The sequence below is a fragment of the Chrysochloris asiatica genome, unplaced genomic scaffold (genome assembly GCF_000296735.1).
Source record: "Chrysochloris asiatica unplaced genomic scaffold, ChrAsi1.0 scaffold00007, whole genome shotgun sequence".
NCBI lineage: Eukaryota > Metazoa > Chordata > Mammalia > Afrosoricida > Chrysochloridae > Chrysochloris > Chrysochloris asiatica.
Genome location: NW_006408525.1, coordinates 32,449,844 through 32,472,908, shown reverse-complemented (window position 1 = coordinate 32,472,908; position 23,065 = coordinate 32,449,844). Strand labels below are relative to the sequence as shown.

At 41.1% G+C, this 23,065-nt stretch overlaps 1 protein-coding gene and 2 pseudogenes across 1 annotated transcript in view; 1 reads left to right on the top strand and 2 right to left on the bottom strand.

Annotated features, from left to right (window-relative positions):
* Window positions 1–23,065, top strand: part of KANSL1 (KAT8 regulatory NSL complex subunit 1) — a 222,657-nt gene that overhangs the window by 6,433 nt on the left and 193,159 nt on the right. The window lies entirely within an intron of this gene.
* LOC102829105 lies at window positions 17,058–18,080 on the bottom strand (annotated as a pseudogene).
* Window positions 18,497–18,969, bottom strand: LOC102826668 (annotated as a pseudogene).

The following is a 23,065-nucleotide window of genomic DNA, read 5'->3' as shown; positions in this document are numbered from 1 at the left end:
GGACCCACCAGCCACTCTGCAAGAAAAAGATGTGGCATTCTGCTTCCATAAAGATAGAAGCTTGTATAAAGTCTTTGCCAGAGCAAACAGACCTTTAGTGTTGTCTGGAGGGCCTTGTACAGTGCAAAATGAAGTGTCTTGGTTTGGGTGCATTTTGTGGTGAGGAAGGGTTTGTTGCTGTCATGAGACTTTTACTGTCTTCAGGTAGTGCTGTAGATAAACACGTGTTCTGAAGTTGCTTTGTCAGCTGTCATCAGAGGCTAGTCCCAAATTCCTTCTCCTGTTTTCCTGCCCTGAAGTGAAAGCATTGATTATGTTGGATAATTGGCTGTGGGAGGAGGGCCATTTGATGAGCTAGAGAGAGAGTGCAGACCAGGCCCAGTTTAGTAGCAGTGTGGTGGTAGTGGATGGAGATGGAGTGGGCAAGGGGTCCAGTAGCAGTCAGGAGGGACCAGCTCTGGGCATTGTTGGGAGTAACCCAACGTTATTCAGATATTGAAGAAATTAAAAAAAAAAAAATTAATAGTCTAGTGATTTTAGTTTTTGCTAGATGTTTTTTTCTTCCTTAGAAATCATTTTAGGAAAAATTTCAGCCTCAGTAGTAATGGTAATGGTCCCTCTGGCCTCCTGCCTTCATTTTGGAGAGGTGTTGTAGCTCAGGATTCAGAACATGGACTCTGGAGCCAGACTCATGGATTCAAACTCCAGATCTGCCACTTAGTGTGTAACCTTGGGAAAGTCATTTAACCTCTTTGTGCCTTAGTTAACTCATCTGTTCAATGGGGAACATGTGGCACCTACTTCTGAGGGCTGTTGTGAGGAGGAAATGAGGTAGCACATGTAAAGCAGGTAGAAGGCTGGCCGGCCGAACAGTGAAGTGGGATCTGAAGGCTTGCTGTTTCCTTCATCGTCATCTGGCTGCTCTTTCTGGGGTTTCTGCAGAGACTTTATTCCTTTTGCTCCGTTAAAACACTGGTGTTTGTTCTACTTGAGCCCTCTCTCCTCTTACTTGTGTAGTTCCTGGGCAACTTCATCCAATTTTGTGGATGTGCTCATGATTTTCTTTTTTACATATTTATCCTTTTATTGTTTTTTTTTTTTTTTTTTTTAAGGTTTTTATTGTGGATTGAGTGAAAGTTTTCAGGGCACATCATCAGTTTCACATTCAAATATTTATATACCTTGTTTCATTACATTGATTATAATCCCCTCCACATACCATCAGTTAACAGAGTTTCTCTATATCCTTTTTAGCTTTTTTGGGGGGGTAAAAACTTTGCCTTTTTGGAATTTACAGTCTCGGCTTTTAGGGAAGGTTTTTACATTTATCTGTGGGTATCCAGGGCTCATGTATGGAATTACTAACCAGCATAACTGAATAATCAGATAAGGGACATTTTGTTATGTCTGCTAGGTGGCTAAAGTCTGATCCTCAGAGCCTATGGTTTGGACGGTCAGCAACGCTTGGGCCCACAGGGACTTGAACTCCTGACCGGGTCTGCACGGTCTGCATCAGATTCCCCCTTATTTATTATTTGTTTAAGGGACGCTGCCTGTCTTAGGCAGTCAGTGCGAATTCCTCAGTCTTACCCGTCATCGAAACTCATTGCAGCATGGCAATGGCTCTGTCTTAGGTTGCCGAGGTTCCACGTGATCCTTGCCCGTCTCTGGCCACACGTCCACCGTAAACAGCCACCATCCGAAGAAGGCAGGGAGGAAGGAGACCAGCTGGGGACACCACACGCAAGATATTGCCAGACCACCACCTGCTCTAAGACGACCAAGCAGGATCACTATGCTGAGGTTCAACCAAGTTCACAGGGGAACTTAATCTCTGGCCGAGGTAGCAAATTAGTAGCCACTCAGTTCTCAACTTGAGAATTACTTATATCAGAAATTTGAGCATGTAGCTGATGAATATCCACAGACAAGTGTATATTGTTCCACAACCTCCTACAATGCTGTTGAATTAAGTTCCAATCAGGTTCTGGTTAACTGAAAAAATAACACATATCTAGGTGGGCAGGGCAAAAAAAGGTAACAATTCCTATTAGTGCAGTGATTCTTGACCTAAGAGCAAAGACACGTGGCATGTTTAAGGGCCAGTTTGCTCATGATTTTCAAATGTGTTTTTTCCAGCTATGAATGGTCTCCCGATCTCCAATCCCATATATACAGCTCTCCTGAACATCTCCACTTGGAGGTCCTCTGGACATATCAAAATGACCTGACCACCATGTACTTCCCAAGTCCAACCTTCTCCTCTTTCCATATCCCAGTGTTTGGCACCACTATCACTCAAGTCAGGGTCTTCAGATTAGGAGACCCCTGCATTGCTTTTTGTGTCATGTTAGTCGCCATGTTCTTGAGATCCTAGTTCACAACGTTCCCCTAGTTACCCCCACTCCTTCCTTCTGAGCGCAGCCTTCATCATCCTCTGCCTGCATGCCTTTCAGTCATCTCATCATCCTCCGGTACAGTCTTCCATGTTGCTGCCAGAGTGATCTTTTATAAAATGAGGATCCCATCAGTATGATCATATGATCTCCCGTCCCCTCCCCTTGGAGGTTTAAACGCTTTCATTAAGTGTCCAGGCCCTTGGTGACCTGGCCTATGTCCACGCCTTCCTGAACTGCCTGTGCTCAGAGGTGCTGAACTGCCTGCCTTCCTTCTGTGCACCTTGTTCCTTGCCTCTGGGCCTTTACTCAGTTGCTTTTGCTTAAAGTGGCCTCCACCCTGTTTTGGAAATGAACTTAATAATGGTGATACAAACAGTGGTAATGAGAGTAGCCGACACTGAGGACTTCCTGTGTGCTCAGGTATTGTTTGTATGTGTGCACGTGCACCTGGCACTTCTAGTGTACCCTGATGATTGGTTTGCTTCTCTCTTACCCCAGCTAGTCTCTAAGTTCCTTAGAGTAGGGACTTTGTCTTGTCTTTTATCTTCACTGCTTATCATATGATGGCACTTGATAAGCATATATTGAATGAATGGCCAAAGGACTGCATTGCTGGGCTTGTGAAGTACACATTTGTTGTTTTGTTTGTTAAGTGTGGTAGAGTTTATGAGGAGCGGCTGGTGGGTTTGAACTGCCAATCTTGTGTTTTTAACAGTCCAGCTTAAGTTTGTCATATCCATTTGCCAGTCCTGACCTTATCTTTCAAATCTGTAGAGCCCAGTGTGATAACTGGCAGTTTTGGCATAAAGATTGCTAAGAGGTGGTAGTGGTTTTAAAAAAACTCTCCCATTGAATGCTGATGGGCACAGGTGTTTTTTGTTTTCTTATTTTTGGTTCTGAAAAAGAGAAGCAGATTGCTGACAACCCAGTGTCATCCAGTGGCTAGAATGTTTTTTTACATTATTAGAATAAAGTTTGCTATTGTTGTGAGGTACCATTGGGTTGGTCCTGACTCATGATGACCTTACGCACAATAGAATGAAACATTGCTGGGTCCTGTGCCAACCTTACAATCATTGCTATGCTTGGGCCCATAGCTGCTGTCACTCGGCCAATCCATCTCACTGGGGGGCGGGGGGGATGTCTTCCTCTTTTTCGTTGACCCTCCACTTGACCAAGCATGATGTCCTTCTCCAGTGACTGGTCTTTCCTGATAATATGTCCGAAGTATGAGAGAAGAAGTTTGACTCTCCTGGCTTCTAAGGAGCATTCTGGTTGTACTTCTTCCAACACAGATATGTTTGTTCTCTTGGTGGTGCATGGTACTTTCAATATTCTCCGCCAACACCATAATTCAAATGCATCAATTCTTTTGCAGTTTTCCGTAGTCACTGTCCAATTTTCATGTGCATATGAGGTTATTGAAAATACCATGGTCAGATGCACCTTAATTCTCAAACTACCATTTTTGCTGTTGAATGCTTTAAAGAGGTTTTGTGCAGCAGATTTGTCTAATGAAATACATTGTGTGATTTCTTGACTGCTGCTTCCATGAGTGTTGATGGTTGATCCAAACAAAATGAAGGCTTTGACTTCAGTCTTTTCTCCATTTATCTTGATGTTTTTTGATCCAGTGGCAAGGATTTTTGTTTTCTTTACATTGAGGTGCAACCCACACCAAAGGCTGAAGTCTTTAATCTTCATCATAAGTATTTTAAGTCCTCTTTGCTTTCAGCAAGCGAGGTTTTATCTTTTACATGTCAAAGGAGTCTTCCTCTAATCCTGATGCCACACTTTTTGTCATATAATCCAGCTTCTTGGAATATTTACTCAGCATACACATTGAATAAGTATTAGGGGAAGAATGCAACCCTGGAGCACACCTTTCCTAATTTTAAACCATTCGGTATTCCTTTGTTTTGTTTGAACAACTGCCTCTTGGTCCATGTGTAGGTTCCTCATTGTATAGCCCAGTTAAATGTTCCGGAATACTCATTCTCCACAGTGTTGTCCATAGCTTTTCATGATCCACACATTTTAAAACCTTTGTGTAGTCAGTAAAGTGCAGGCAAAATCTTTTTCATATTCTCTGCTTTCAACCAAGATCCATCTGATGTCAGCAATGATATCTGTTATTCTATGTCCTCCTCAAATCCTACTTGAACCCCTGTTAATGTACCATTGCAACTGGTTTTGAATTACCTTTAGCAAAAGTTTACCTGCATGTGATATTAATGGTATTGTCTGGTGATTTCTACGTTCTGTTGGGCCACCTCTCTTTCGAATGGGCACAAATATGGATCTCTTCCAATCAGTTGGTCCAGTAGCTATCTTCCAAATTTCTTGGCATAGATGAGTCAGTGCCTCATGTGTTGCATCAGTTTGTTGAAAGACTTCAATTTGTATCCCATCAGTTCCCAGAGCCTTGGTCTTTGCCAATGCCTTCAGTGCACCTTGGACTTCTTCCATCAATCAGGATTATTGGCTCTTGATCATAAGCTACCTCTTGAAATGGTTGAACATCGACCATTTCTTTTTTGGTATAGTGACTCTGTAATCTTCCATCTTCTTTAGGTGCTTCTTGCATCATCCAGTGTTTTTCCCACAGAATCCTTAAATATTGCAAGTCGAGGCTTGAATAAAGTTTTGTTGTTGTTGTTCAGTGCCGTTGAGTCGATTCTGACCCATAGCGACCCTTTATAGTGTTTCCAAGGAGTAGCTGGTAAACTTGAACCACCGACGTTAAAGTTCAGATGACTTTGCAGTCTGACACATTAGTCCACAGTGCCACAGGGAAGTCAATATTACCTAGGCTTTTGTGATATACCAACCAGGAAGTATTTGGCAGTGGACTGACTATAATTTTAGAATTCTTTGTGATGTCAGTCCTTGTGCATTAATGAGGTGTCTTTCTTCCAATTTCCATAATACCTCTGATATATGGCTTTTTTTTTCATTATGTGTAAATTGTATCATAGCAATAACCCAAAAGATGGGCAAGTTTATAATTATAGCCATTTTTTAAATCTGGTGCTTGATCGTGGTGGTAAGTTTTTGGCCAGCAGGGGGAGCTGAAGTTACTGATGTGTGATTCCATCGCAGCTGGTTTTCAAAAAAAACAAAAATTTGCCCCAGCCAAGAGAAAATAAGAAAAGCATTACTGAAAAAGATCAGAGTTCATAAAGAAGAAATACAGATGACCAAGAGGCAGATTAGAAACATTTTTATTCTTACAAGTAATCAAAGGAATGCATATAAAATAAGATGTTATTTTTCGTTCCTCCAACCTATGAAATTGTAGATAATCTTCCAAACTGCTAGAGAGAGGGCGTACACATAGGACCAGTTTTTCTAGAATGTATTTAGGCAACAAATATCAATAAACCTTAAAAAGTCCTTTAACTCAGTAATTCCATTGCTAGGAATTTGTCTTGAGGGTGGAAAAATCAGAGATGTATAGAAAGTTTTTTGGATAAAGATATCCATTGTAGCTTTATTTATATTAATGAGAAGTGAGATTGAACTTTAAGTAGTGGCAAGATTAATAGTTAAATTGGAGTCCTGGTGCGTCGCTGTGGGTTAATACGCTGGACTGTAAAATTGGTTTGGTCCGCAAGGTCAGCGGTTCAAACTCATCAGCCACTCCTTGGAAACCCTGTGCAGGGTCGCTATGGGTCAGAACTGACTCGATGGCACTTAACATTTGAGACCATTCTTAAACACAGCCATATACACTTACTCCTTGCTTATCGATTATTGTATTATACAATAAATATATTTCACATTTGCGATAATTGTAAAAATTCTTTATATTTTGCACATTAACAATGTATGTCTGACAGTAATGAACATTGAGGTGTGAGCTGAGAGCAGGGTTTCAAATTGGTTCAAAATGGTTCAATCATGGCCAACTGAAACAAGGGCAGCATGCATGTTGCATAGTAACCAAATCTCTTAGGCTTTGGATTTTGACCTGAGTAATACATGGGAACTCTGAAAGGTTTAAAATTAAGAAAGGTGTGCGACAAGGTTGTATTCTTTAACCATACTTATTCAAGCTGTATGCTGAGCAAATAATCTGAGAAGCTGGGTTCTATGATGAAAAACGTGGCATCAGGATTGGAGGAGGACTCATTGACAACCTGCAATATGCAGATGAAACAACCTTGCTTGCTGAAAGTGAAGAAGACTTAAAAGATTTACTGATGAAGATCAAAGAGCACAGCCTTCAATATGGATTGCGTCTCAATGTAAAGAAAACAAAAATCCTCACCACTGGACCAATAAACAACATTCTTATCAACGGAGAAAATAATGAAGTTGTCAAGGACTTCATTCTTCTTGGATCAACTATCAACACTCATAGAAGCAGCAGTCAAGAAATCAAGTGACGTGTATTGCATTAGGCAAATCTGCTGCACAAAGATGTCAGCTTGAAGACTAAGGTGTGCCTGACCCAAGCCATGGTATTTCAATAACCTCATATGCATGTGAAAGCTGGACAGTGAATAAGGAAGATCGTAGAAGAATTGATGCATTTGAGTTATGGTGTTGGAGGAGAATATTGAAAGTGCCATGGGCTGCCAAAAGCACCAACAGATCTGTTGGAAGAAGTGCAGCCAGAGAGCTCCTTGGAGGCCAGGATGGCCAAACTTTGTCTCTCATACTTCGGACATATTGTCAGGAGGAACCAGTTGCTGGAGAAGGATATCATATTTGGTAAGGTGGAGGGTCAGAAAAAAAGAGGAAGAACCTCAGCGAGATGGATTGGCAGAGTGGCAACATCAGTGAGCTCAAGTGTGGCAACTATAGTGAGATTGACCCAGGATTAGGCAGTGTTTTTGTTCTACTGTGCATAAGGTCGCTATGAATCGGTACCGACTCAATGGCACCTAACAACAACAATACAGGTAGTACTATCCAGCTCAAAGATGGCAGCTCACCATGTTGCAATACACATTGTGAAGTGAGGCATTGTTATTTTATTAAGATGTTAATCTCAGAAATTTAATGCCCTTATTTCTATCATCTGATATTCCGTAATGTACTTAATATACAAATTTTAGTTAAGCATATCTTGAACCTGTTTTTAACCTCTTGATGAAACACATTTTACAAGTTTATCTTTATTGGGGAAAGACGTACTCCACCTTTCAAACTGTTATTTGAATAAATTTGTACCATATTGATACTTTAAAAAATTTTTGATTATATTGCCATTGACTTTCATGTTCTCATTTGAAGATGCTTGATTTTTAAGTTTAGTCTCCAGTGAAACTTCCTTCAATCTCATAATCATGCCATTTACACTTGTGTGGATCTTTGTCAGCATTGCTTAGCCTTTCTGAATTTATGGTAACCAATCAAAGCTGCATTTCAGTCATAGCTCAGGTATGATTTGGCCGAAGGATAGGAAGATAGTTCTGTTTGCAGCTACTTTCTTGATGTTGCTGATATTTTTTCTTTTTTGCATAGATCATTATATTATCTATAGGGAACATTCTTTTATCACTTAAAAATTCCTTTCTTGACTGAAAATCATGTGTCTTTTAGTATAACCTTTATTGTTTCTGGTCAGTGCCATACTTTTCATTTGTCCATACTGTAACATCTGCCATTTACCTGCCCATAATGTATTAGCTTCTCAGTGGGCTTTTAGAAGTAATCCAGGGTGGGGTTGTTGTTAGTTGCTCGGATTCATGGCATCATTATGTAGAACAGAATCAAACAATTGGCCAGTCCTGCACATCTTCATGATTGTGTTTGAGACGTTGTTGTGACTCTTGTTTCGTTGGCCTTCTGCTGTATCAGTCACCATGTCTTTTTCTAGTGATTTGTCTTTTCTGATGACGTGTCCATGGAAAGCATGCCTAAGTCTTCCAACCTTTCTTCTAAGGAGCATTCTGGTTCTATTTCTTCTAAGACTGATTTGTTTATTCTCCTGGCAGTCCTTGGCATATTCAGTATTCTTTGCCAACATCACAATTTGAATGCATCAGTTCTCTCTTCCTTTCAGTTACTCATATGGATGGGAGATCTGAACAATGAAAAGACCATGGCTTGAGCCAGGCACACTTAAGTCATTACAGTGACATTTTGCTTTTTAAAATCCAGAATAAGAATCCCCTTTTTAGTCATATCTGGTTGTTAGAACTGGAATGTACCCCTTTGGAGTTTCTATTTTGGGTCTAATTTTGTCTATACAGAAACTGTCTGGAGCAAGTCTGGTTTTTTTTCTGCTGGACTACCCTTCAGATATTTGAAGATAACTGTCATGCTTGGCAAAGTATATTCTAAGCTGGAAATAAAATCCCAATTTTTAAAAATATTTCTCACTTGATACCCTTAAAAATCCTTCCCATCTCTGTTCCTTTATTTTTCTAAATTAGTGTATTTCACTATGCTGAAGATTGTCATTCAGTTGGCAAAATGGGAAGTTACCTGTATAACTTTTCTTTTTTTAAATTTTATTTTGTGGTTGTTGGGAATAGCAATATATACATTAAAACATACATAGCACTAATTTAACTCTTTCTACATGCACATTTCTGTGATACTGATGACAGTTTCTGAGTTGTACCAGCCTTCTCATTTTCCTTTTCTGAGTTGTTCCTCCCCCATTAACATTAACTTACCACCCCCTATGGTTCCTATCTTATCTTTCAAGTTGCTGTTATGAATTTAATCCCACAGTAGGTAGTTCTTAGAAAGAGCATAATGCTTAAGGCAGACTTTTTTTTTACTAAGTAAACTAAGCTATTGTTAGGTTTTTCTCTTTATGTCTTTTACATAATTTATTAAAATGAAATACAACATTGCCAAAACGTACCTAAAATCAGTCTTATGCTGATATGTTTTCTTTTGGAGAAGTGCCTCACTGCTCATCCATATATTTTTATGTCCAGCTGTACTCTATCTCTGTTGAATGGTGGTGGTTGTATGCTGTTGAGTCAGCTCTCACTCCTAGTACCCTGTGTCGAGTTTCTGAGGCTGTAAATCTTTACAGGAGAAGAAAGCCTCGTCTTTCTCCTGAGGAGTGGCTAGTTGCTTCAAATAGCTGACCATGCAGTTAGTAACCCAACTTGTAACCCATGGTCACTCTACTTTTTTAATAGCCTTTTGTTTAGAATCGTATCAAGACTTTCATGAACGTACATCAAAGTTGTATTTATGTCTGTACTTTTCCCTAGAGAATTGGCTAGACTGGTCTGATCTGATTTCCTCAGAAGGTTATTCATGTTGTTAATTCCAGTTTGACTGATTTGAAGCTTTTAGCCAGAGCCCTTCTCTTGTGTGGAGTCCTGGTGTGGCGCTGGGGTTCATGGAAAGCCCTTGAACTGCAAGGTCGGCGGTTCAAGCTCACCAGCTGCTCCTTGGAAACCCTATACAGGTCGCTGTGGGTTGGAACCAACCTGAAGGCACTTAACAACAAAAACTTCTCTTGTGTAGATGGAAGTAGATTGATGATGGCATTTTGTTTTTTGGTTCATTTTTGTTCAGCAAACATTTATTGAGTGCCTAAATGTACCAAGACTTTAGCAAGGAGCTGAGTGGATGTTATTGGAAAGGAAACATACCTGCATACTATATCCTCCAGTGATATATAGAAGTTTACTCCTCGACTATGATGGTCAGCTTTTATATCCTCCTGCAGTTCTATATATGGGATGATAAAGGTCATGTGTCACCTTGTCCAGCCCATGATTCTCTGGTTTAGCCGTTAGTGATCTAGTCATTCCCCATGATGAGATCTTATATAGTGTAATCACTTTCATGCTGAAATCTCATATAGTATAATCACTTTCATGAAGAAATCTAATGGGAGTAGCCAGTCAGTTGAGAGGAGTTGCCTGGAGGGTGTGGCCTGCAACAACATATGTGGAGCTTTTACGGAACTCTAGCCCTTTGCTTGCTCTTGTTCCTGCTTCTGGCGCTCATCAGCCTCTGTAGCCTGAGAGCCATCTGGTCTGCTCCTCGTGGATTCATCAGTGCCTGCAGCTTCATGAGTTAGGAGAATCCTTCAGTCTGACATCTGACCCACTGACTGGAGACTTGCCGGCTTTTACAATCATGTGAGCCATTTTCTTGAGATAAATCTCTGTGTGTATATATATATATACATATGTAAGACAATATAGAAATTCTTTTAATGGCAAGGGAATATTTAGGGACCTCATGATTATCTGACATCAGGTATCAGTTTGGAAACATCTTTGTTAATGGTTAATTTGATTCACTGTCAGTGATTAGAAATAGTTCCCCTCCTCGTAATATTCCTCAGTAAAATTAAAACAAACAAAATTACAGCTGTCTTCCTTTTATCACTGTTTTTCAAGGGGTCCATCCACTCTGTATTTGGCTTTCTGGCTTTTTATATATTGAAACCACCTCTCAGTGGCGTAGTTTGTTTTCTTTTGCAAGGTTTTGATTGATGTTTTGCCTACTGTCATGAATTGAATTGTGTGCTCCCCCCGGCCCCCCAAGATATGTGTCAAATTGTTTGGGTCATGAGTCTCAGTGGTCTGACAGTTATGTAATGATGTAATGTGGCAGTTATATGATTATTCCCCATGATGTGATCTTATGGGATAAACCAATAAGAAGATTAAGGTGGGGCTGTAATACCCTTACCTTCTGCTGCAACCTTGACTGGCTGTAAGGGAGTTTCCCAGGGGTGTGGCCTGAAGCATCTTTTATATTACATATTACAAAGAACAAATGAGAGAGAAGTGAGCAGAGAGAGGACCTACTATCACCAAGAAAGTATAGCCAAGGAGTGCATTGTTTGGATGTGGGGACCCAGTACTGGGAAACTGCTAGATCCGGACAAGGATTGATGGCAACACACATGGAGCTCTCCAAGGAATGCTGGGCCTACAGGTGCTGATAGGAGACAAGGACCTTTATTCAAGCCAACAATTGGATTTTGGCCTTCTAACCTTCTAAACTACGAGAGGATAAATTTATTTTACTCCACTTGTGGTATTGCTGTTAAAACAGCACTAGATAATGAGGGCATTATTATAGTCTTAAGGTTCCCAATATGCTCCACTTTATAGTCTTTTATTGCTTTTCCTCATTTGTGTTCTTTGTATTTTGAGAAAAGTTGTTTTTCCTCTCTCCTTCCTCCTCTTTCCTTGACTTCCTTTGCTACTTGTTGTTACGTGCCATTGAGTTGATTCTGACCTGTAGCGACCCTGTACAGGGTTTCAGATGCTCTAAATCTTTATGGGAGCAGAAAGCCTTATCTTTCTCCTGTGGAACCACTGGCAGTTTTGAACTGCTGACCTTGAGGTTAGCATCCCGATTCATAAAAATTTTGGGTTGAGTCCCTGACTTTTTGATCTTTAGTTTTCAGTAAAGTATTTAAAGTCCTTTGTGTTGTACATTTGCTTTTTGAGTACAATGTAGTTCTAACTAAAGTTTAGATTTTATTTTTCTATATTAAGTAAACATAATACATTTTTAGTATTCCTAGACTATAGAGCAGGGGTGGCCTGCCAAGGCTACCACAGTTCCAGCTATCACATTGTAGTTGTTGTGAAGTGCCATAGAGTTGGTTCTGACCCATAGCAACCCTATATAGAGTTTCTGAGGAGCAGCTGGTGAGCTTGAACTGGTGACCATGCAGTTCTCAAGCGGCTTTGCAGTCTAGCGCTTAACCCACAGCTCCATACCAGGACTCCTATCACATTAGGGGTGAGTTAATTAAATGTTTGACCAAATATGTTGGTTGTTGTTGGTATGCAGTGGAGTTGGTTCTGACTCATAGTGACCCTGCATAGAGTTTCTGAGGCTGTAAAATCTTTATGGGAGTAGAAAGCATCATCTTTCTTCTGCGGAACAGCTGGTAGTTTCAAACTACTGACCTTGAGGTTATCTGCTACCAGAGCTCCTGTGACCAAATATAACAGGTTAATTTTTTTTTTTTTTAATGTTTTTATTGTGAATTGAGTGAAAGTTTACAGGGCAGATCACCAGTTTTACATTTAAAAAATCATACACCTTGTTTCATTACAATAATTATAATTTCCTCCATGTACCATCAGTTAACAGTATTTCTATTCATTTTAGCTTTTTTTTTTAAACACACAGGTATGTATAATAATTTATACCACCAAAGGGTACATTCTGCAAGTCTGCCTCCTGGCCGCCATCTTTCAGTCCCTCTCTTCCCATGAATCTAGAGTCCTCAGCTACAGCAGGCTAATTTTTAAGTTGATAATTTTGTGTGGCCCATAAATGGTGTCATAAATTTTGGCAGAGAAAAGGTTCCCTATCCCTGCTATTGAGAATTCGGTACTGCTGAGTTGGTTCTGACTCTATGCACAGTGCCCAGTCCTGTACCATCATTGCAATTTTTGTTATGTTTGAGCCCACTGCTGCTGTCACTTTGTCAATCCATCTTGTTGGGGGTCTTCGGCTTTTTCTATGACCCTCCACTTTACCATGCATGATTTCTTTTTCCAGGGACTGGCCCCTCCTGGTAACGTATCCAAAGTGTGGGAGACCAGTTCTTGCCACCTGCCTTCTAAGAGCATTCTGGCTGGACTTCTTGTAACACAGATTTGTTTGTTCTCCTGGTAGTCCATGGTATTTTTAATATTCTTCTCCAACATCACAACTCAAACGCATCAGTTCTTTTACGGTCTGCTTTATTCATCATCTCCAACTTTCACATGCATATGAGGCAACTGAAAATATCATAGCTAGGGTCAGGCATGGAGTCCTGTGTGATGTTGTAGGATGAGCACTCGACCTCAGGGTCAGTTTGAACAGCACGGTTGGTGATTCAAACTCACCAGCTGCTCCTTGGAAACCCTATTCAGGGTCACTGTGGGATGGAACTGACTGGACGGCAACTTAACAACAACAAGGGGCAGGCACACCTTAGGCCTCAAACTAATCTCCTTGCTCTCTCTTTTTTTATTTTTTAAAAAAGTTTTTATTGTGAATTATGTCATAATTTACATGGGAGAACATTAGCTTTACATTCATCATCTCGTATATCGATTCATTGCCATGATTACAATCCCCTCCGTGTATTATCAAACTGCCATAGGGTATATACCCTGCAAGCCTGCCCCTTGGTCATCAGCACACAGCCCTTCTCCCTCTGTGGGTCTAGAGTCCCCAGCTGCTCCATCTCTCCATGTCGTGGTCTCTGCCTCCATCTCTGGTGTCACTGCTTCTCTGGGTAGTGTCCCGCATTCTGCTCTTCTCCCTTGATGGTCCCAGGGACCTCTGCTCCTAGACTGCAAAGTCAGCCACTCCCCTCCTTTTGCTACAAATCATCGACCTTTACAATTCCAACCCTCACAATCAGTCCTGATAACAATTATTCACTATTGTGCCACATGAGTGCTATCCTCATCTCTTTTCATCAGCCCCGCCCAGACAGATTGGATACTACTTAGTGGAGATTCTATCTTCCTCCATGCCCTCTGGATCTAGGTTCCCTCTTGAAAGTTTATAAACCAGCTACTTCTTGCCTTTGTAACCCCCCGTTTTGGGCAGCCAGTGTCAAAGTTGCCCATCCTTGTCTACCCTGTGTAGACAGGGGGTGGGAATGATCCTTGCTGTAAGGATTTGTTCCCTCTTTTGAGTTAACTGTATCCATAGGTGCAGGTCAAGTTCATCAAATTGTATCAGATTACTCTTTTTTTTCCTCTTCTTTCTTCTTCTAGTTGAGCGCTGATCATCCAGCCATTGAAGCCAGGTCAAGTGGGCATTATCTGCAAGTGTGGGTGTTCTTGTGCATATGCCCTCACTTCTTTTTTTCCCCCTCACTTATCAGCTGGATGGTTCACTTCCCACTCTAGTCCTATGTGGCTATGTCACTGTCTCTGGGCCCAGGAGTCCCCAGGTCTTGCCATACTGTTGGCCAATCCAAAAAGTATTATATCCCAGCTTATTACTAGTAATTATATGTTGCCATGAAATCAAGGCTAGACTAGTGTTACATAATGACTTGTGGGTATGCAGAATTTCCTACTTTTCTTAGAAGAATAATTCAAATAATTACAGATTGACCTTAAAATATGATATCTAGTCTGGCCTTTTGAGTTGCTGTTTGTGGAAGCACATAGATAATTCCTTTTTTTTTTTTTTTTTTAACTTTTTATTGTGAATTCAGTGGAAGATTACAGACAAGATCATCAACTTTACATCCAACAAATCCTACACTTTGTTTCATCTCAATGACTACAATCGCCTCCATGCAACAGCAGTTATCCTGTCTCCTCCTCCTGGTTCTTATTTGCATTCCATCCCCCTTCCTATCCCTTCTTAACTTTGTCCTTAGGAAAATGTTGCCCTTTTGCTTTTGAATAATTGAACATTCCATGGTGAGCCTCCCATGCTAGTGTTGTTCTCCCTGGACATCCAGTTTTGTCTTTTGTTTTTCTCCTGTCTTTTTTTGCCCTTTTGCTTTCTTCCTGTATAATGTTCTTGAGATTGTCCCACAAGTCTTCTGGTCTTTGGTTGTTAGAGTCTAATGCATCAAATCTGTTCTTGAGATGATGTCTAAATTCAGGTGGGATATATTCAAGGTCATATTTTGGCTCTCGTAGACTTGTTTTAATTTTCTTAGCTTCAAGTCTGAATTTGCATATGTGTAATTGATGGTCTGTTCACAGTCAGCCCTTGGCCTTGTTTTGCCTGATGATCTGGAGCTTTCCCAGCATCTCTTCTCACAGATGTCGTCAATTTGATTTCTGTATATTCCATCTGGTGAGGTCCTTGTGTATAGTTATCTTTTATATTGTTTAAAAAGTATTTGCAGTGCAGAAGTTATTGGTCTTGCAAAATTCTATTATGTGATCTCCATCACCAGTCGTTGGAGAAGGATATCATGTTTGGTGAGGTGGAGGGCCAGAGAAAAAGAGGAAGACCCCCAGTGAGATGGACTGGCCAAGTGGCAGCACCAATGGGCTCAAGCGTAGCAACAATTGTGAGGTTGGCCCAGGGCCGGGCAGTGTTTCATTCTGTTTTACATAGGGTCACTATGCGTCAGTACTGACTCAGTGACACCTAACAACAACAACAAATTGTTTCTAACATCAAGGCAATATTTCTAACTACTAATCCTTCCTCTTTGTTTCTAACCTTATTAGTATTCCAATCACCAGTAATTATCAATGCATCTTGATTGCATGTTCGATCAATTTCAAACTGAAGAAGTTGGTAGAATTCTTCAATTTCATCACTGACTTTATTGGTTGGTGTGTAAATTGAATAATAGTTTCATTAACTGGTCTTCTTGTTGGTGCATGGATACTATCCAATCATAGACAGCATTGGTCTTCTAGATAGATCTTGAAACGTTCCTTTTGACTGTAAATGCGACTGCATTCCTTTTGCATTTGTTGTTCCCAATTTAGTAGATCAAATGTCCAATACCAGTCAATTTCAGCTCACTTATGCCTGTTGTTGTTGATGTTAAGTGCCGTCGAGTTGCTTCTGATTCATGGTGACCCTATGTAGGATTTCTGAGGAGCAGCTGGTGAGTTTAAACTGCTGACATTGTGGTTCAAACCATCCTTGTGGTTCAGCACATTAACCTGCAGCACCACACCAGGACTCCTCACTTATGCCTAGGATATTGGTATTTATGCATTTAGTTTCATTTAATTTTTGACAACTTCCAATTTTCCTACATTGCATGTTCTGATCATTAATGGCTGTTTGCAGCTATTTCTCCTCAGTTTGAGTTCTGCTCCATCAGCAAATGAAAGTCCTGAAAGCTTTGTTCTCTATTCATGTAATTATGGTCAACTCTACTTTAAGGAGGAGCTCTGGTAGCGTAGTGGTTACGAATCGGGCTGCGAGCCCTAAGGTCAGTGGTTCGAAACTACCAGCCGCTCTGCGGGAGAAAGATGAGGCTTTCTACTCCCGTAAAGATTTACACCCTTGGAAACCCTGTACAGGGTCGCTATGGGTCGGACCCGACTCGATGGCACTTAACAACAACAACAACTACTTTAAGGAGGCAGCTTTTCCTCAGTTAAATTTTGAATGCCTTCCAACCTGAGGGCCTCATCTTCCTGAACTATATTGGCAATGTTCCACTGCTATTTATAAGGTTTTCAGTGGCTAACCATTTAAAAGTAGTCCAAATCTACTTCATCCTAGCTTGTCTTAGTCTGGAAACTCTGCTGAAACCTGTCCACCATGGATGACCGTGCTGGTATTTAAAATACTGGTGACATAGCTTCCAACTCATAGCACCAGATAAGCTACTGTAATGTGACAAACTGACAGACGAGTGGTGGTCTCTATTACTAGTCCATCATATGTGCCCATTTCTGAATGTAATTTAGAACCAAGCCTGTATGTTTGTTTTAGTTTCTTGTTTTTCTGAAGAAAGTAAATATTTACTGTATTCTTTACTTATCATTTGCGTCACAGAGAACTTGTGTGCTGTTAAACATAAATTGTTGAATCCCACATTAGTATTGTACTTTTTAGGTTTCTAAATCTTTGAACTTTGGAGTTGAAATAAACTCTTAATTTAATGTAGTCCTACTTTCACTCTCTCTCTTTTTTTTGGTTTACAAAAGGTTGTTGTCATTATTTATTTAGATCCTACTTCAGTGTGACTTGAGAACACAAGGAAACCTTTTCTCTTTCATTCTGAATCCCAGGGTTGGGGCCCAGTCACAGGTTTACAAGTTTCTCATTGAGGGCAGTCTGTGACTGTAAGATTGGCAAGGTAGGTCACCGTCAGCAGGTCATTGATAATTGCTGTTGAGCATGGTCTTGAAGTCATCAGGAACAATTTTGGGTACTTAGTTAACCAGCCTCATCAAGAAGCGGACCACAGTATTGTCAGCTGACACCTTTCCAAACATGTCATCCTCTGCGTACTGCAGTACTGTGCTGAGGGCATCCTGGATGCGGGCTGACGCCCCTCCAACTTGCTGCAAGTCACTTGAGAGCCCGATCACCCAGTTGGGGCTAAAACAGGTCTTCATGATCAGGTCAACTCCGATGCGTTCCTTGTCATAATACGCATATCTCACTGTCAGAGGTGTGAACATCACCCCCATGGTCCTCCCAGGGACACCCATTAAAGTGCTGACATAGGCCGAATGCTCATGTGACCATTTTGGAGGCTCGTGTCCACAGTGAGGTGAATGGGTTTGGGGGCTTCTCGCCTGTAGTACTCATGGATCAGCCCCGAGTCCTCGGTGATGTCATGGCCTTTAGTGTACCAGCCCAAGATGAGCTTGTTTGGAGACACTTTCTTATGTAATTCATACATGTTTTTAGCAAATTCCATGTCAATGGCCACCTCATCGTCAGACTCATTGTGAGGCATTGAAAAGCAATTGGTAACTTCCACAGAGTGCTTGTCAACAGTTCCCAGCAGGGTCCCAATAATCATTGTGTTGCTCTTAGCTGTCCATGATGGAGGCTAAAATGACCAGGTATAGCTGGACCACACGGCTCCCAGGGAAGGGCCCTGGGAGAGCCAGGCCAGGCGGCAGCGGCTGCTGCAGTCTGGTCTAAGGATGCGACAGGAGCTGGAGCTGGGGCCGAAGTCTGGGCCAGGGCTGAAGCTGGGGTTGGGGATGGGGTTGAGGCTTGGATTGGAGCCAGAGCTGGAGCTGGAGCTGGAGCCGGTGCTGGGGCTGGAGTGGTGGGAGGAGCACTCAGCGGTGGAGTCGGCATGGCCATCTTGCTGAAAGGAAAGTCTCTCTTTCTCTTTTTTTTTTTTGAAAAAATTCATATTTAGAGTTAGCCACCTGGACTCCGTTGTTGTTGTTAAGTGCCATTCATTGAGTCAGTTCTCACCCATAGTAACCCTGTATAGAGTTTCTGAGGAGCAGCTAGTGGGTTTGAATTGCTGACGTTTATTTCGCAGTCCCGTGCTTACCCTACAGCACCATACCAGGACTCAATTTGGTGGTGGTGATGTGCTGTGGAGTCGGTTCCAACTCATAGTGACCCTGTAGAGGGTTTTCGAGGCTGTAAATCTTTACGGGAGCAGAAAGCCTCATCTTTCTCCAGCAGAACAGCTGGTAGTTTGGAACTGCTGACCTTAAGGGTCACAGCCCAATTAGCTACACTACCAGAGCTCCTTAGGACTCAGTTTAGATGATCCCGATTTTGTTGGCAGCATCCAAAGCACCATAGTCAGGAGCCAGTGGAACATGTGCCTTCTTTACCCCGTCAGGCCTGATCAAGGTGATCAAGGTGTTGACCTTGGCTACGTCGATGTCATAGAGCTTCTTCTCAGCCTGGTTGCTGAAGGATGTCTGGCCTTGACATCCACAGTGAACACAAGTGTGTTATTATCTTCAGTTTTCTTCATGGCTAACTCACTAGTCAGAGGGAATTTGATGTCATAGTATAGTGGTCCAGCTTGCTTCTCCTAGGGCACACTGCCGAGGACATCTGGGCTGCCTTCAAGTACCTCTGTGTCTTGGGCCGACGGAAGGTGGGTGCTGTGCACATCTTTTTGGTTGTGGACGCCTTTCAGCACTGCCTTCTTGGCCTTCAGTGTCTTTGCTTTGGCATCAGTTTTGGATGGGGCAGGGGCTTCCTTCTTTGCTTTCAGTACCATCTTCATAAAAAGCCCTGCTCTCTTGTTTTATACCTGAAGAAACTAAAGTTCCATAGTTACTTAGTGGCAGAGCTAGAACTAGACTACCAGTCTAGCATTAATGACATCACTGTAAGGATTACTGAGGGACAGCCTTCTTTGAATCACATTTGCGTTGCAGGGTAAAATTGTACTGATCAGTTGGTCTGGAAATGGAGTTGATTGATCGGTATATTCTCTTCTGTTCAGCCCTTAGGGCATCCTCTTTATACCCTGCACAGTGCTAGGGATGATAATGTCAGATTGTCTCTTGAAATACCCTTTTACATTTCATAGATGCCTAAGACTGTAGTCCTTGGTCACCTTTCAAGTCTGGACTGAACTCACTCCATGGCTCAATTTTCAGCTAAATAATGACATATGCATGTGGGGTGGGTTGGGGGAGGGACAAAAACACCTAGTGAAGTATGAACACCATAGTATGATTTAACTATTCAAGATCAAAAGAGTAGCAGTTACCCAAGGACAAAATCCACAAGGGTTGTGGGAAAGGAGCAAGAATGGAAAACAGAAAGGAAATGGGATAAGTGATGTACATTGACGCTATTGTAATCTTTGAGATGAAACTAAGTGTATGATTTGTTGAATGTGTAAAGGATGATCTGCTCTGTAAACCTTCACTTAATCCACAATAAAAAGTTTTAAAAAAATTTCTGAGTATAATACTGTTGCTATTTATTATAATTATTGTTGTTGTTAGGTGCCATCAAGTCAGTTTCGACGCTTAGCGACCCTGTGCACAACAGAACGAAACACTGACCAGTCCTGCGCCATCCTCACAATAGTTGCTACGTTTGAGCCCATTGCTTCCACCGCTGTGCCGATACATCTCATTGGGGTTTTCTTCTTTTTCTCTGACCTGCCACTTTAACAAACATGGTATCTTTGTACAGGTTTCTCATGAGCGCAATCACATATTCTCTAATACTCATTCTCCTCAATGTTGTCCGTAGCTTGTCATGATCCACACATTTGAAGGCCTTTGTGTAGTCAATAAAACACAGGTAAATATCCCTCTGGTAGTCTCATTCCACATCCACATCCTCATCTGAATCTGGCTTGAACCTCTGCAAGTTCCCTGTCAATGTTGTCTGTCATTTTTGGATTATCTTTAGCAAAATTTTACTAGCATGCATCATTAACCATCAGAGAGATGGAAATGAGAACCACAGTGAGGTACCATCATACTCCCATCATCATGACTGAGATTAAAACAATAACAACAACAATAACAGAACACCGGACAATAATAAATGTTGGTGAGGATATTGCAAATTGGAACCCTTATATTTTGCTAGTGGGAATGCAGAGTGCACAGTTGCTATAAAAAACAGTGTGACAGTTCCTCAGATAACTAAACATAAAACTACACTATGGCCTAGTAATTCTACTCCTAAGTATATACCCAAACAGCTTGAAAGCAGAGGTTAAAAAAGAGACTTATACATGAATATTTGTTGTAGCACTACTCACAATAGCCAAAATAATTGACACAACCAAAATACCCATTGACAAATGAATGGAAAAACAGAATGTGTTTATTTGTGTTGCTATTGTGAGGTACCATTAAGTTGATTTGCTCTCATCATGCACAGCAGAGTGAGACACTGCCCAGCCCTGCCCCATCCTGACTGCTGTTGTTGCATTTGAGCCCATTGTTGCTGCCATTGTGTCAATCCATATCATTGGGCGTGTTCAGATTTTTTGCTGATCCTTCATTTTATCAAGATGATGTCCTTTTCCAAGGACTTACTCCTCCTGATAACATGCAACAGGTATGAGAGATGAAGTCTCGTCATCCTACCTTCTAAGGAGCAGTCTAGCTGCACTTCTTCCAAGATGGATTTTGTTTTTCTGGCAATCCATAGTACTTTTAATATTCTTCTCCAACACCATAGTTCAAATACATCAGTTCTTCTACAGTCTTCCTGATTCATTGTCCAACTTTCACATGCATATGAAGCAATTAAAAATACCATGTTGTTGTTGTTAAGTGCCGTCGAGTCGGTTCCGACACATAGCGACCCTGTACAGGGTTTCCGAGGGTGTAAATCTTTACGGGAGTAGAAAGCCTCATCTTTCTCCCGCGGAGCGGCTGGTAGTTTCGAACTGCTGACCTTAAGGTTCGCAGCCCGATTCGTAACCACTACGCTACCAGAGCTCCTATAAAAAAATACCATGGTCAGACACAATTTAGTCCTCAAACTTTTCTCTTTAATACTTTAAAAGAGGTCCTGTGTAGCAGATTTGCTTAATGTCATATATCATTTGATTTTTTTGACTGTTGCTTCTATAAGCACTGATTGTAGATCCAAACAAATTGAACTCTGTAATGACGTCAATCTTTTTTCCGTTTATTATGATGTTATTTATTGGTCCAGTTGTAAGGATTTGTGTTTTCTTTACATTGAGGAGCAATCCATAAAGAAGGCTGATGTCTTTGATCTATATCAGTATTTTAAGTTCTCTTTTCTTCCTGCAAGCAAGATTGTGTTGTCTACATTAGCAGGTTGTTAATGAATCTTCCTTCAATCCTGACACCACGTTCTTGTTCTTCATATAAACAAAATATGCACATAATGTGATACAAACATAAAATGGAATACTACTAAGCTAGAAGGAGAAGTGGATTCTTGATACATGCTACAAGATTGATGGAGACTTTATACTGAATAAAATAAATCGTTACAAAAGGATAAATTTGTATGACTTATATGAAAAGACAAATGAATAGAGATCAAAATTTATTACTGGCTACCAGGGACAGGAGGGAGGGGTAAAGGGGAATAAATAATGGTTATGTAAAAATTGCATTGATTAAGATAGGGTTGTACAGTCAATTGTTTACTGTAAATAAATTGTACACCTGTAAAAAGTTGAATTGGCAAAAGTTGTGTGATATGTTTACAACAATGATAGCAACAATAACAAAAAGAGTAGCTGTTGAGACTTCTTATGTGCACCCAAACACCTCATGTCATTGGGTTCCTTGGTTTGGAGCCTTAGGGTCATGAGACATTCTAGTTAATTGGCGTAATAATGTGTTTAGTGCTTCTGTTCTACCTCCTAGTTCATTGTGCAGTGCCTGGCGTTTTAAAATTGTGCAAACAGCCATTCAAGACAGAATTGGTCTTTATTCACTGGAGGTAGACTGTCACAATTTTTATTAAAACCTCCAGACAGTTTTTAGGATCTTCCTCCAATAGCCTCGCCCCTTCTTCCATAATCGTCTTTTATGTTATTTAAAAAAGGTATTTGCAATGAAGAATTTGTGTTGATCTTGCAGAATTCTGTCTTGCTGTCTTCAGCATTGTTTCTGTCACCAATGTCGTATTTCCTGCAAGGTGTTTTGAACCGCAAGTTCAGCTGTTCAAACTTGCTAGTTGCTACTTAGAAGCTGTATTACAGGATCGTTATAAGTCAGTACCGACTCAGTTGCACTTATTGTTGTTATGTACCATGGAGTTGGTACCGACTCATAGCGACCCTGTGTACAACAGAACGAAACACCGACTGGTCCTGGGCCAATCTCACAATTGTTGCCACCCTTGAGCCCATTGATGCTGCCTCTTTGCCAGTCCATCTCACTGGGGGTTTTCCTCTGTTCTCTGACCATCCATCTTACCAAACACGATGTCCTTCTCCAGCGACTGGTTCCTTCTGACAATATGTCTGAAGTATGAGAGATGGAGTTTGGCCATGCTGGCCTCCAAGGAGCACTCTGGCAGTACTTTTTCCAACACAGATCTGTTTGTTCTTTTGGCAGCCTATAGTACTTTCAATATTCTCCTCCAACACCATAATTCAAATGCATCAATTCTTCTACATTCTTCCTTATTCACTTTCCAGCTTTGTCATGCATATGAGGTTATTGAAAATACTATAGCTTGGGTCAGGCGGCATCTTCGTCCTCAAACTGACATCTTTGCTTTTCAGCACTTTAAAAGGGTTTTGTGCAGCAGATTTGCTTAATGTACTGTGTTGTTTGATTTCTTGACTGTTGCTTCCATGAGTGTTGATGGTTGATCCAAGAAGAATGAAGTCCTTGAAAACTTCA